A 16,076-nucleotide genomic window follows, 5' to 3' on the forward strand; every position below is an offset into this window, starting at 1 on the left:
AGAATAACTGAGATCATGACCGATAACCCTATACTGTTGTCTGATATCAGGCAGACCAGTGCTAGGACATCTTATAGACAGTGAGGACATTGACAGATCTCTGGGAACCTTATGTAATTCCTGGAATATTTATATTAATAATATTTTACCCATGTGGATTTAACCAAAGGAAGGTTAGAACATCCTTTTTAATTTGACATTTCCCATGAAACTGATAGCATATCACATAAAACCTATTTCTAACACCTCTCTTTTTACAAGTTGGAAGAACAATTCCTTTATCATCTGGAAAATCCCAAAGGTAGTCCGAGATCAAGAAGATGTCATTTTGGGGAGAACTTCCAGGGAAGGTGGCAGAGTAGGGAGCTCAGGATACACTCCTCATCCAAAACAGCTAGAGGACAGGCAGGAACTGTCTGAAACAACTGTTCTGGGGCTGTGGAGGCCAGGGGAGCACTGTGGAGCATCCAGGGAAGTGCTGGAGAAAAAGGCTGAGAAGCTGCACTGAAAAACTGTGAGTAGCTTGCTCTACAGTGGCTGCCGGTGCCCACCCCCACTTTCAAGGCAGGCCACCTCAAGGTCCAGTCCTTGACTGGCTGCTGAGGACAGAAAGGGACATGGAAGTCCTCATCCTAAAGAAAAGGGGAGGGCACAACTGAACACTGATTATTGTTTTTGACCGGCAAATTCAGATTGCTGGGTCCTATCTCTAAGCTGCTGTTTCAGCCCACCCTATACAGGATGAAGGCAGTGAAAGTTTAAAAATATAGTGCCTCCTCAGGGCTGTGGGGAACAGTTTGCTGAAGAGCATTATCTGCTGGACAGGCCAGAAAATCACAGCTTAGGGGAGTCATCAAAAAGGCTTCTGGTGTCTTCCTTACCTTCTCACCAAGGCTTTTTGAAGCTGGTATGTGCCCTCTTCATGGCTCTCTGGCTCTGTTTTGGTTGGGATATACTGACTTGGGAAAGTCCTGTCTTTGGTGACCCTCCTCCCAGAATTAACCCTCCAGGCAGAAGCGGCTACAGGCAATGAAAGGAACGTAAAAACACTATAGAGGCAAAACAAGAACCAACAGAACAGATCTAGATTCCAAGAGAAGGAAGAGAGGAAAGGAAGCTTTTTCCTGGGTATGCAACAATTGCACAAATGGTGCAACTTTAAAAATTGTGTTGCATCTTGAGGACAAGAATCGGATGAAGAAGAGCTGGAAAAATCTGATCAGTCAAACATGAGCAATTCTGAAGGTCTAGAATAAATTGAACCAAGTGTCAAAGAATACCCTTAACACAAAGCTGATCAACAATAAAACCCTAAGCAAGAGAGAGAAACTGACATTCAGAGTAAACTCATCAAGATAATCAGATGCCTAGACATCAGTGAAAAATTAAAAGCCATAGTAAGAAACAGGAAGATATGGCCCAAAGAAACAAATTAAAACTTTGGAGGAGATACACAATTTGAGACAACTAATCAATCATGTTCAAACAAATCTCCTAAATCAATTCAAGGAAATAAGGAAAATATTGCTTAAGAGATAAAGTTATTAAGAAGACACTGGGTAGGCATAAAGATGAATATGAAATTATTAAAAGAAACATAATAAAAATTATGGAAATGAAAGGCACAATAGAAAAGATTAAAAATACACTAGAGGTATACAACAGCAGATCTGAACAGGAAGAAGAAAGAATCAGTGAACCAGAAGAGAGGACAATCAAAATCTTACAGGTAGAAGAACAGATAGAAGAAAGACTGGTAGAAAATTGAGCAGGGTCTCAGGAATTTGGATGACAGCATAAAGCACACAAACATACATGTTATGGGCATCCCAGAAGGAGAAGAGAAGGGAAAGGGGGCAGAAAGAATATTTGAGGAAATTATGGCCGAAAATTTCCCAACTCTTTTTTTGAAAGATATAAATATACATGTCCAAGAAGTACAACATACTCCAAACAGAATTAATACTAATAGACTTACTCCAGGACACATAGTAAGCAGAATGTTAAATGTCAAAGTTAAAGAAGGAATCCTAAAGCAGCAAGACAAAAGCAATCCATCATACATAAGGGACACTCAATAAGACTAAATGCCAATTTCTCGTAGAAACTGTGGAGGTAAGAAGGCAGTGGTATGATATATTTAAAGTACTGAAAGTGAAAAACTGCCATCCCAGAATTCTTTATCCAGCAAAACCATCCTTCAAAAATGCAGGAGAGTTTTAAATATTCACAGATAAATAGAAACTGAGAGAGTCTGCCAACAAGAGACCTACCCTACAAGAAATAAGAAAGGGAGTTCTGCAGGCTGAAAGGAAAATATAGGAAAGAATGGCTTTGAGTAGAGTGTAGAAATAAAGATATCAGTAAGGTAACTAGAAGGGTAAAAAGGGAGAAAAAATAGATATGACAGAAAAGTCAAAGGATAAAATGGTTGAAGAAAGTAATGCCTTTACAGTAATAACATTGAATGTTAATGGATTGAACTCCCCAGTCAAAAGACACAAATCATCAGAATGGATAAAAACTTATTGTCCAACTGTATGGTGTCTACAAGAGACTCACCTTAGACCCAAAGACATAAATAGGTTGAAAGTGAAAGTTTGGAAAAAGATATTCCATACTGTTCTAGTTTGCTAATGCTGCCGGAATGCAAAACACCAGAGATGGATTGGCTTTTATGAAAGGGGGTTTATTTGGTTACACAGTTACAGTCTTAAGGCCATAAAGTGTCCAAGGTAACACATCAGCAATCAGGTACCTCCACTGGAGGATGGTCAATGGTGTCTGGAAAACCTCTGTTAGCTGGGAAGGCACATGGCTGGCATCTGCTCTAAAGTTCTGGTTTCAAAATGGCTTTCTCCCAGGACGTTCCTCTCTAGGAAATGTTCCTCAAAAATGTCATTCTTAGTTGCACTTGGGGTGTTTATCCTCTCTTAGCTTCTCTGGAGCAAGTCTGCTTTCAACGGCTGTCTTCAAGCTGTCTCTCATCTGCAGCTCCTGTGCATTCTTCACAGTGACCCTCTTGGCTGTGGTTCCTCTTTAAATGTCACTCTCAGCTGCAGTGAGTTCCCTCTGTTATGTCAGCTCATTTATATGGCTCCTCTGATCAACTTAGACCTGCCCCGAATGGGCGGAGCACCACCTCCATGGAACTTATCCAGAGTGATCACCCACAGCTGGGTGGGGCACATTCCAAAGAAACACTCAAAGAATTACAATCTAATCAACACTGATAACATCTGCCCACACAAGATTACATCAAAGATAATGGCGTTTGGGGGACACAATATATTCAGACTGGTACACATACCAACAGTAGCCGAAAAAGAGCTGGGGTAGCTATACTAGTTTCGGATAAAATAGATTTTAAATGCAAATTTGTTAAAAGAGACAATGAAAAAATCTATACATTAATAAAAGGGGCAATTCACTAAGAAGAAATAACCAAAAATATTTATGCAATTAATCAAGGTGCCCCAAAGTACATGAGGCAAACACTATGAAAACTGAAGGAAATGATAGACATTGCTACAATAATAGTGGGAGACTTCAACACACCACTCTCATCAATATAACATCTAAACAGAGGATCAATAAGGAAACACGACCTAAATAAATGATAAAACAACTATACCTAATACACATACATAGAACATTGCACCCCAGAACAACAGGATGTACATTCTTCTCAAGTGCTCATGGATCATTCTCCAGGTTAGACCACATGTTGGGTCACAAAACAAGTCTCAATAAATTTAAAAATATTGAAATTATACTGAGCACTTTCTCTGACCATAACAGAATGAGACTGGAAATCAACAACAGATGGAGAACTGGAAAATTCACAAATATATGGGGGTTAAACAACACACTCTTAAAGAATCAGTGGGTCAAAGAGGAAATTGCAAGATAAATCAATAAATATCTAGAGAAGTATGAAAATGAGAACATAAAATATGAAAACTTTTGGGATGCAGTTAAGGCACTGCTGAGAGGGAAATTTATAACCCTAAATGCCTACATTAAAAAAGAAGTGCTAAAATCAAAGAACTTACTGCACACCTGGAGAAATTAGGAAAAGGATAGCAAACTAATTCCAAAGCAAGCAGAAGGAGAAAAATAATGTGGTGGAAAGGGAAAGTTTGGGTCATGTATGTTACCAGAAGAAAAATTAGAAGACAAACATGGGACTCTATAACAGAGTGAACCCTTTGGTGGATGTTGAACTGTGGTTAATAGTATAAAATAAGACTGCTATTTCATGAATTATAACAAATGTACAACACTATTACAAGGTGCTAATAGGGTGGTATATGAGGAAAATACACCTAATGTAAACTATGGACTAGAGTTAACAGTAATATTTTAATATTCTTTCATCAGTTGTGACAAATGTACCACACTAATACAAAGTGTAGACAATAGGGGGGTGTATGGGAACATTGTATCTTTTACATGACTTTTCTGTAAACCTACAACTTCTCTGATAAAAAAATACAATAATTTAAAAAATTATGCTAAGTGAAAGAAACCAGACACAATGCACTATGTATTATATGATTCCATTCATATAAAATGTAAATATAAATAAATTTATAGAGACAGAATTAGATTAGTGGTTATGTAGGGCTGGGGAAGGATTGAGGGATTTAGAGGTGAGTTGCAAGGGGTGTGGAGTTTTACTTTTTGGAGTAATGATAAATGTTCTAAAATTGAATATGGTGATGAATGCACAACTCTGATTATACTGAAAGCCATTGATAGTACACTTTGGATGGATTGTATGGTATGTGAATATATCTCAATAAAACTCCTTTCTAAAAAAGATGTCATCCTGGATTTGGTTCTGGAAAGGTAAAATGTCAAAAGTTGTCAGGTTTGAACATTTTGTTGAATAGGATTATGGATCATTGTGAAATAATATATGGTTCCCTAGTTAACCAAAGTGACAATGAAAGCTTTTGTAAGTCAATTAGGCTAACGCTATTGTAAAAAACAACAGCTACCACAAAAACTTAGTTCTTTCAAAAATGAGAAGACATTCTTTAAAACAATAAAGGTCAATATAAAGCACAGGAGATTATTCTGATAAGTATACAGAATCTTTGCCTTCTAGGCAGATTACTTAGATGGTTAGGAAAAACTTTTTACAACCTTTTACTAAGAGCAGACCAATAATCCAAGAAAATTTTGTCATTTTGACAGAATGAAAATCAAATTCTAGTTTTGCATGAAGCTACTATCTAATAAAAGAACTCTTAAAAATCATAAAGCCCATCAAATCTTGGCCAACCTTGACTTCAACAAATAAAACTTTTCCACAGACCTTCTACAATTTTCCATATCCATTTTGGTTTTGTCGTACACATTCTTGTTTCTCATTCTGCAGCAGTTAGTCATTTCATTTTAGGACAAAACTACTCTTTCCTTAGCAAAAACAAATCCTACATACCTACATATCTAAGTTATCAAAATATCTTGGAAACTTCTAGCTGACATCCTACAAAACACAATTACTCTTGAAATAAATTTTGCCAGAATAATAACTCAATTTGATTAAACACAAATTTACATTTTTCATCAATTTAAAAATCTAGTAGATATAATGCTAGCTTATTTGATCAGTAAAACTGTATAAATTTAGGAAGACCATACCCATGTAGAATAAAATTGTACGTGTTTATTATACTTAACATTGATAACTCTGAATACTATTTTACTTTAGCTGTTTTTAATTAACTAACAATATTAAACTGGTCATGTTTGTCTAAATTATGTAAATGTGATTTTTAAAAAAGACATTTGAGTTTAGTTTTATAAATAATCTTTTTTCATTGGAAACATTAGAAGTTCAGTTTCCCTAATTTCCTTAATTTTAGGAGTAACTTATATGTAAGTTCTTATTTACCTTTAAGTCAATTTGAATTCAACTCTTTTAAGGAGTTTTATCAGTTAATTTGGTAATACTCTCTGGAGGTAGGTAAAATCCCATACATAAAGCATACGAACAGACATCAATAGACAGCTTATCGTGTCAATTAAAAATTTGTCAGCCATGAGTCAGACATAAAATCACAGAAACACAGAAAACGTATAGAAATACAACACTCACTAGGTTATATAAAAAATATGGCTTTCTGTCCTTCCCCACTTTTAGCTTTTTATCAGAATTTTGTTCTTGACAGATAGGATAAGTTGAGGCTAATTGCTTAATATAAGGGCTAAAGCTTTCCTGTCCATATTTGCGGAGGAGACTTTTAAGCTTTTCTTTGCCCTGATGTGTTATCTTCTAGAAGCTTTGCCCTGTTTCTTGGAGCTATTTGACCCTTAGATTTATTGTTGGAAAGAGGATCCTGTAGGTCCCTTTCCAGTTCAGTCCAGTCAGCTTTTGCCTCCCAGGATTTAGCATCTGAGGTTCATACCAACGTGTACAAGCTGATATAGGTCACGTAACCCTGGATTTTATGCACCTAAAAGAATTCTAAATTCTTCTCTGAAATATTATGCCTTTGAGTTCCTTCTTTGACCATGAATTAAGGGTGGTGATTGTTGGTTTAAACCTTACAGATCATCAGTCTAGTTTCCTTTTCTTCCTAATCTTCCAAGTAAAAAGGTAAATGAGAAAAAAGATTAGTAGATTCAGAGTAGTTAGGCAAAGGAGATAAAGAGAAGGGGCCAAAGTACAGCTGGAGTCAAGGCAGTTTGTCTAGAGTCCTCCGTTGTCTGTACTTCTTGTTTCTTAAGTTTTTTTTTTAATCGGCTATTGTAAGGGTATTTTAGTGAGGCTGTTTTGGAATTACTAATTCGTTTTGCTGCCTCCGAATACCAATCAAAATAGGCATTCCATTGCCTTTGAGAGATGCAGGATCCCTTATTTTCCAAATGTTCTCTGAGAAAAACTACTTTATCTAAACGAAAACTACCCCATTGTGGCCACCGCAATCCTAAGTTATCCTTAGTAAAGTCTTACCATTTTTGTAAAAATAAACAAGCTCAGGGTCCATAGTTTTTAAACATGTACCCTGTCAGTATCTGAGGTGGGGGAGCCTCAGATTCTAAATTTTTTTTGACAAAGAAGAATCCTTGTTACTTACTTGAGACCTCAAGTCTTCATGTCTGATCCCAACACCTGTTTTACTTCGACACTAGCTGGACCCTTAGTCTGATTCCCAGACCTGTTTTATCTGGGTTCTCTCCAGACTCTTAGTCTGATAACTAGACTCTAGCACTGCTCAAACGAAGTCAGAGCTCAGCTTGACTCATTGAGCTCAGATCCAAGAGGAACTTACCCACTGAACTCGGTGCTGCAAGAGAGCAGGGACACAGAGCACAAAGTACTCAGCAAGTATATTTCGCTTGATCTTCTTGCTGCCTCCAGGGCTGCCGGCAGTCTCCTTTGGATCCCACTTCTTATGTCAAAACTGTTAAAATTATTAGAAAAGAGATTGTTTATGGGAGTTTATTTGCTCAGTTGATGATTGATGAATCAGGCAGCATCCAAATCACTCATGGAAAGGAGCTTTGCCAAGGGATTAGAAAGGGATAGCTTCTATAGTGCAAACATAGAAGCAAGCGAGGAAGTGTTCTGAATGACTGATGTTACGTTTCCATCTTACTTGGGGGGGGTCTTACAAAGTGGGGAGCAGATATAGATTGATTAGTATGGTATGTTTGTCCATTCTGAAAAGCGGTCCGTAGTGGATCAAACTGTTTTATCACCACGTGTTGCTTATTTGCAATATTGTAGGGTGCATTCCATTATTCCATTTTCTCAGAAAGCCCCTGCAGGTCAGCTGTTTATGTCTTCTAGAAAATCCTTTCTCAGAAGGGGTTCCCTCCTGGCAATGCCCAGTGTAGGAAGTCATTTTATTTTACTTAACAATTATTTCATAGTTTCTGTGGTCAGGAATCCAGGCCTGACTTTTCTGGGTCCTCTGCTTCAGGGACTTTCACAACACTGCAATCAATGTGTCAGCCAGGGCTGGGATCTCATTTGAAAGCTTGACTAAGGAAGGATCCACTTCCAAGCTTACATGGTTTTTGGCAGGATTCAATATCCTTGCAGGCTATTGGACTGAGGTCTCAGTTCCTCACTGCCCATCAGCTGGAGACCAGCCTCAGCTCCTTGCCATGTGGGCCTCTGCACCAGGGCAGAATGCTTCATTAAAGCCTGTAAGCCAAGAAGGAAATAGAGTCTACTAGCAAACAGAAGTCAATCTTTTATAACCTAATCAAAGAAGTGACATTCCTTTGCTGTGTCTTTTGGTTAGAAGTAAATCACAGGTCCAGAACCAGCCAACCCTCAAGGGGAGGGTAATATCCAAGGCACGGACACCAAGAGATGGGGATCGTTGGGTGCCATCTTAGAGTCTGCCTGCCACAGGGACTGGTAGTGCACCCATTGGCTCCAGCTTCTGTCCCCTGGAATTTGATGTACCACCATGGGCTCCCAGAGCCCCTTGAACTTTAACATCATTGCTGTTTGCTTGCCCGTTCCCCTGGCTGGTTAATGGTCCTTTGAGGGCAGGGCCTGTGTCTCTTTTGCTCTCCATTACGGTCCTTAGCACAGTGCCTAGTGACTCACGGGTACTAGATGAGCACTTGATGGATGAAAAAATGGGGAGCTGAGATCAGAGCAAAGGCACGGCCAATTGCCTGCCCGCACTCCAAGCTTGATGAGAGCAGGAGATGACGATGCAGAAAACAGACTGTTGCAGCCCGCACTCTGGGCTCTATTGTTTGTTTCCTTGGATGGTTCTGTAAAACCCATGTCCTCCAGGAAACCTGGTCACATTAGCCTAATGTAGACTTCTGATCCTTTCTAAACCATTCACTTGATCCCTCTCTTGATTCTGACAGTGTCTTCTGATGCTATTTTCTAGTTTATAACCAGAGCCCCAAGTCAGTGAACCTCCCTCTTCTTAAATACCCCCTGCCACACATGCACACACCAATACCCACCCCTATCACACACACACACACATACGCACACGCAGCAGAATGCTTCAGCTGAGGGGGCAGCTGCTCCTTAGCCCCAGATGATTGTCGTCATGCAGTTGCCGTCGTAGTGTTGCCCAGTTTTCTGATTTTTCAAGGACTCATAGGGATCCACACTTTTATGTACAGCTTTCCCCTTTTGAAAATGTGTGCAATTCAAGCAAAACAACATCTGTAGGCTGGATGTGGCCTGCGGAGCACCAATGAGTAGCTCCTGGTTTGCTGTATGTTCACACCATCACTGAAGTTTACTTAGTGTAGGATCTTTGGACCATGTGCCCTCTTGTTTTATATTCCCCATAGTGCCTGCCACAGTGAATTCTCCCCAGGTACCTGTACACATTAGGAACTCACAAGTGACAAGGGTGGACATGCTCTTTGGGTGAGATGTGGGGGCCCCACTCTGACTCTTCCAGGAAAATGCTCACTGTTTGCAACAAGTACAAGGGCTGTGCCACTTTGGGCAGTAAGGGGCAGCACCCAGGACCTCAGCCCATTCTTGGCGAGAGACCTGCTCTGTTCAGCTTTCACCAAAGCGAATGAAGCAGCAGGAAGTTGGTTTCCCAGTTATCTGAGCTGCTGTACAAAAACAATGCTAATGGGTTTATTTATGTGTGTATTCACAACCAAATCAAAATGACTTTGGACAATTCAGTCTAAAATGAATTAAAAATAGTGCTGGGGGTCAAAGCCAGCCTAAAATGTCCATTAGCAGCTGATCCACATTAATGATCTTGGGTGAGCTTGGCTGCCAACAGCCAGCAATGCAAGCTGGGAGCCTCCAGATGCCTCCCCCACCCAGCCCCTTGGTGCCAGCCTGGTTTCAGGAATGTGTGACAGGCGTCCACATCACTGCTGCTTTAGGGATTAAGCAGCACTCACTTTAAGCCTGAACTATGGAGGCCTATTTCAGAAGTCTGAAAGTCTGAGCTAAATTGTGCCTTAGGACTAGTGAAATTCTGGGGATGGGAGTGGTGGGGTAGAGGCCATTCTGCTTTGCTTGCAGACCTGGGGAAGAACTTTTCTGGCCTGAAGAGAAAAATAATATATTAAAACCAATCTCTGGGATGTGAAAGAGCTTGGTTTTGGCAATAGGAGTTTATGGGGAAATTATCAAGACCAGTGCTTCCCAACGCATCTGCAGTGAAAGACCAGGTTTTTTGTTTCCCATCAGTCAAGGACCAATACTTTTGCAAAATACAATAAAAATGAATTACTAGAAAATGAAATAAAGAATTGCCATACACAGAACAAGCCCCTATTTTTTATTATTCGATTGGACAGTCATACTCTATTAGTCTGTCAGAGTGCTATTAAGGTTTCTAAGCATCCTGATTTCAGTACTTATTTTATCATGATCAGTGATAAACTGTTCAGAGACCACACTCAGGACAGAACCAGAATGTATCCACCACGTTTGGGCTTCCCCACCTCTGCCTTGCGCTCTGCTTGGATCTGTCCTTCTGCAGCTGTCTCTTCCCACCCCGAGGGCACATGGAACTTCCTGTATGCCCAGAACTGTGCTCCAGGGTGCAGGGTTTGGCAATAGGCTCTGCTCCAGTCTGGGCCTGATCCTCTCTCACTGGATCCATCTTAAATCTCCTAGCTGGAGCCTTGGCCTCCAGTCTTGCTACCCACCTTCCACAAGGTTGCAAAGAGATCAACTCCTTAAAACACACATCTGACCCTGTTGCCTGTTGGATAAAGTCTTTCAGAGCTTCAAGGCAACTACAGGGCGTAACCCAAGTACCTAGGCATGTGGCGGACACGCCTTGGGCTCCTGCTGCCCAGGACCTCTTGCTGTTACTGATGGGCACGTGCCTTTCCGCCAGCCTCATCTGCCTGCCCACCTTCTCCTCCTTATCCTGCAGAACCTCTCTGAGTTCAGGCCTGGCCCAAACTCCCCCTCTTCAGAGAAGCCTTCCCTGCTTCTCCACCCCAAGACCCTGTTGATCTCATTGGACTTTCTTCACATCTTCTAGCATGCTGGTACTTTAATGCTGTACTGTAGTTTCTTCTTGGAGCCTGTCCACTGCAGCAGGGTGTGTGTCTCTTGAGGACAGGATATCTGGTGGGGGCATCTGTTTCTTAATGCCAAGTTCCTGGGCATTGAATGAATGACAAGTGGTGGGAAGCAGAGTGGGATCAATGACAACACAGGAGAAGTGGGAGGATCTGTGGGGGTTCTGAAGAACCTTCCAAAGAGGCACAGGAACATATCCGGCACAGACACTGGACCCAAAGCTGCTCAGGGGTTGGTGAACAAACACCCACTTCCTTGCCCTTTGAGGGGACAGCTTTGAGGCACGTTCCATGCAGTCACCCTCGAAGTAGATTGAGCCCTGGGGGTAATAGTCTCAGTGTTGGACAGTGAAGCAAAGCAGAAAATGCATGTGATGGCATGGCTTATAAGTGAGCCATCAGGGTCTGACAAAATAGTCAACTCTTGAGTCCCAGGCATCACCTCGCTCTGTGCTCACAGCAACCTTCTGGGCTTTCCCCTGTTTACAGAAGAGGTAACCCAGTCTCAATGCCTTGCCCAAGGTGAGCCAGGGTGTGACATTTGGGGAGAGAGAGTCAGGGATTGATCATGGTAATTGCTCATTAGTGATTCCATTTAGTCCTTTCCACTGATGGTCCTAAGGGCTTACCTTGTGCCAGGACCTGTGCTGGGTCATTCTTACTGGTATCAGGCCCTAGGCTGGCAGTTTCTAGATTAAACATCAACGTTAATATTTGTCTAACGCAAATGTGATTGTGCTGGTTGAGATGTGAACAATTGATGTGGCTGTGAAGTTGCCGGACCAGAGAGCTGGCTCATCCCCTTGTCCTGGTGATGCTGTTCCACTGTATCCAGGCAGCCCCAGCACATTCTGAACTGAAGAACCAGCTGCCCTGTGGCCTCCCTGCCATCTGCTGTCAAGGGGCAAAAGCTGAGCGTAGGGTAATAGGCTTAAGGCAGAATGAGTGAGACTTCGAGGATTGGAATTGTCTCCGGGGCCAGGCCTGAGCTACCACACAGGCTACAGCCAGTGCCATTGCCCCAGCCCTCCCCTCCAAGAGGAAGCCTCTCTGTCTTCTCCAGGGTGGGCACTCTATCCTGCCCTCTGGGAGGCTCCCAGAGACTGCAGCTTGCACAGAGAGCTAGCGCACTCACTTTCTCTCGCTGTCTTTCTTGCTCTCTCTCTCTCTCACTCGCTCGCTCTCTTGCTCTCTCTCTGTGGCCCCTCAGGTCTTTCCCTTTCTGTTCACAGCACACCTTTATGGGAACAACTTCTATCATTTCTTCCCTTCGGGGAGGGGAGATTCATTTTTTTTCTTTCATAATTGAGATTTTATTCGTTGTTCTGAAGATCAGCACACAGACATTATGAACAATTTGTACACAATTAAGGTATGTACCAGAAGTCTAAAAAGCCATATAGTTGTAATTCTTTTCTAAAGTTATTCTAGTGACTTTCCAGCTTAAAATTTGGAGACAAGTTTTCCCTAAGAGGATATCAACTACCAGTATCTTCAAATGTTGATAAGCTGTTACATCATAAGTCCCACTAATTCACAATTTAATATCATACACACTACATACTCACATTTCCAGTCTTTCACAGCATATAACAAAGTTTTTAGGAAAACTAGACAACCACAACCAAGGATGTTACAGAGTACACACTGTTCTGACAGGGAAAGCCAAGATCAGGGAGCAGTTTTAAGAAACTATTCTACTAAAAAAGTTTGGAGTAGAAGTAATTTAAAATGTTCAAGACATGTTAAATGCAAGACTGTGACACCAAATCATCATTTAGTATGCATCGTATTATATGGTATAAAAACTGCCACCTCCACCCTATGGAATGTTGAAGTTGACAACCAAGACAGTCAAAGCTTCCCATAATTCAATATCCCACTATTTTCTGATTGTGCCAAAAAATAAACAACCAGCAAATGATTTCTCCTCTTAAAAAAAAGCATTTACACTTAAAAAATGGGGTGAGGTGGGATTTCAATCTCCTTCTTTAAAATGTTTCTTCTAGAGCTACTAAAAAACTTGCATTTGCAAAATAGTTGATAAATATGTTTCTCTGGATTGTACAAGAAGGGAGAAACAGGGACCACTGATATGACATGGTATATGAGATTAATCAGACTTGGCTTCTTTCTCTCCTGCTTCATTAGAGGCTGGATTCTCTTCACTTTTTAGTTTCTCCATTTTCTGCAGGCAAATCTTCTTTAGTTTTTTTGTTAGCCATTTCAGCTTGTTTTCCCTTTGCTCCTCTCTTCCCTTTTCATTGCACTTTTTTGTCTGAGGACTTACCCTTCCCTGCTGCCTTTTTTGGCTTCGTTTCCACTTTCGCAGGAGCAGGCTTAGCGGACAGCCTCACTGACCTCCTCTTGGGCTCCTCCATCCCTGCACCTTTGTCTGAGCTGACCTTCCTCTTGGGCATCCTGGCAGCGGAGTAGGTGCTTGCTGGGTGCTGTGGGCTGCGGCATGCCAAGAGCCTTCATGAAGCTGGGCTGCTGGCTTCTCTGCTCCTTCTGCTGCCCGAGCTGCTGGGCCAGATTCGTTTTTGTTGGTTCAAGTGTAATGGAGCCTCCTCTTGTCAGACGTGGCTGAGACTTCTGCTGCATTGTGGGTGTCCAGGTATCTGGTCAAGCAAGCACTGGCCTAACCATTACTGCAAGGACATTTGTGACTGGATAATAAACCAGAATGCTGGTTTATTAAATCATCAGTCAATTGACTGCACCTGTGACTGATTACATCAACAAAAAGCGTGTCTTCCACAATGAGAGAATTCAATCAGCTGGATTTAATCCAGTCAGTTGAAGACTTTTAAGGGAGAGAGAGGACCTTCACTTCTTTGGCTAGCCAGTGAAGTTTTTCCTGAGGAGCTCATCAAACACTTCATCAGAGTTGCAAGTTCGCTGCCTGCCCTATGGAATTTGGACTCATGCATTGCCACAGTTGCGTGAGACACTTTTATAAAATAATATCTCTTGTTGATTCTGTTTCCCTAGAGAACCCTAACTAATAGAGTAGGTTTCCCTGAAAGCAGAGCCAGAGACATAGACTTGGGAGGCAAGGCCAGACAGCAGTAATGAGGACAGGGAAGAGAAAATCAAAACAGTTCTTGAGCTGGTTGCTATGGTGGGCAACTGAAGCTCAATCCCACTGAGGCGCCTCTGAAAGCCCATTTGTTATGTGCAGAAGAATGTCCCTCTCTGAAGGATGAGAGCCTGGACCCATGTACCTCCTGGGTCATGAACTTACCTGCACTTCCAGCTGAGAGAGCTCACACAAATTTGGGGGAAGGCCTGAGGCACAAAAATGGAGAACCTCAGCAAGTTCTGGAGGTGGGATGCTGGCCCCACAGAGGTGGCTGAAATCTGAGCACAAAGAACATCTGTTACCACACCTTGTTGCCTGCAAATGATACCCAAGAGCCTTAGTGTGGCATTCAAGAAACCCCATGACTTGGCCTAGTTGACATTTGACCCTTTGCAATTACTACTCCCCTGCTGAGGCCAAAGGGACCTGCTCCCTCAGCTTTTGATAGCATCTCACACACAAGATGTCACAGCCTTCACTTCACCGTTCCCACACCCAGGGTGCCCCCATCCCATCCCTTTGCACCCATCCAATGCCTGTATGTCTTAACAGTTCCACCTCCACCAAGAAACCTTTTTACCTCTCCAGCCCAGTGGGAACACTTCTAAGCTGCCAATTTGGCATTTATTACATTTACCTCTGCATTAATATTTCTTTTCTTTTTCTTCAATTGAATTCCTCCAAGAATACCAACCACCTTCAATTTGCCAGGCTCAGTGCCAGGGACCAGGGAGCTCACGGTACTCGAGGGGATTTGAGCACAGGTGGAGTGTGAGTTCCTTAGAGTGAGAACTGTCTTGTCATTTCTGTGGTATCACCGAGTCTCACAAGGTGCCTGGCCCTCCAGAGGTGCTGTTAACTAGCCCTCATTTCTATATTTCTCTCACTCTTCTCATTGAGTCTAACTTCCTCAAATGAACAGTACTCAACCTTGTTTCAATTCTGCAGCGGTAGGAATTGATGGAGCCTTCAGACCCTCCTCTCGGAATTCCTCTGCCTCTCTGGCAGCTTGGGCATCTGAGCGCTTCCCACCGGCCCGCTGGTAGAGACTGCAGCAGAGGCGGATGAGGGACAGGATAGAGGAGAAAACCAATTGTTCAGGGTCAGGCAGTTCTGTCAAATTCCCCTGAGGACAACCACACACTCTCTATGCCAACAGCAAACCTCTTTTTCTTGCAGCTGCTGCGAATCCTCCCAGATGCTGGCTCCTTTGGAGTCTTACGACCCCCTAAGCCCTTCGAGGTTGCAGGATCCTGAGCCGCTTGCCACATCAACATCAGCATCCAAGGCCAGATGTCCCAAGACAGGCTGAGGACTTAGCGGTTGCAAGGAGTGTGTACTGAATCCAGAGGAGATGGGGCAGTTTTATCTGTTTTTTCTGCCAATCCTGAGTATAAGCTGAGACAAGCTTATAAAAAGCCCAATCAGCTAAAGGTTCAGGTTAATTAGGTGAGAGATTCCGAGTTTTTAAAGTTTTTAAAATTGGGAAATATATTCCATCTTAAAGTGTATATATTATCTTTAAAATTTAAAATAGTAGAACAAGGAGCAATGTACTCACCATCCAGCTTAGGAAATAGATGAGCATCCTGTGGGCTGCTCCCCAGCCGCATCTCCCCCACCCCAAAGACAACCCTTACCTGAATTTTGTACTTATCATTCTTTACTTTTATCTCTAGTTTTGTCACATGCATTATGTGCATTCCCAAATAGAATGTTCAGCTTTGTCCAGATTTAAAATTTAAGTCTTCCTACTGTATTATGTAGTTTGTAACTTGCTGTTTTCATTCCATGTTGTTTTTAAGTCACCCGAGTAGGTGAATGTAGCTATAGGTCATTTACTTCCACTCACTGCTATGTAGTATTCCATACATGCATATACCATAATGCATTCATGCAATCTGCTGTTATTGGAGATTTAGGTTTTTTCCAGGTTTGTTTTTTTTTTTTTTTTTTTGCTTTTCTGGGTTGT

General features: G+C 41.9%; 1 pseudogene; it reads right to left on the reverse strand.

Moving 5' to 3' along the window:
- Positions 1 to 13,623, reverse strand: part of LOC119521210 — a 28,926-nt pseudogene extending 15,303 nt beyond the window's left edge.
- Positions 13,624 to 16,076: the final 2,453 nt, after the last annotated feature.

The sequence above is a fragment of the Choloepus didactylus genome, chromosome 27 (genome assembly GCF_015220235.1).
Source record: "Choloepus didactylus isolate mChoDid1 chromosome 27, mChoDid1.pri, whole genome shotgun sequence".
Taxonomy (NCBI): domain Eukaryota; kingdom Metazoa; phylum Chordata; class Mammalia; order Pilosa; family Megalonychidae; genus Choloepus; species Choloepus didactylus.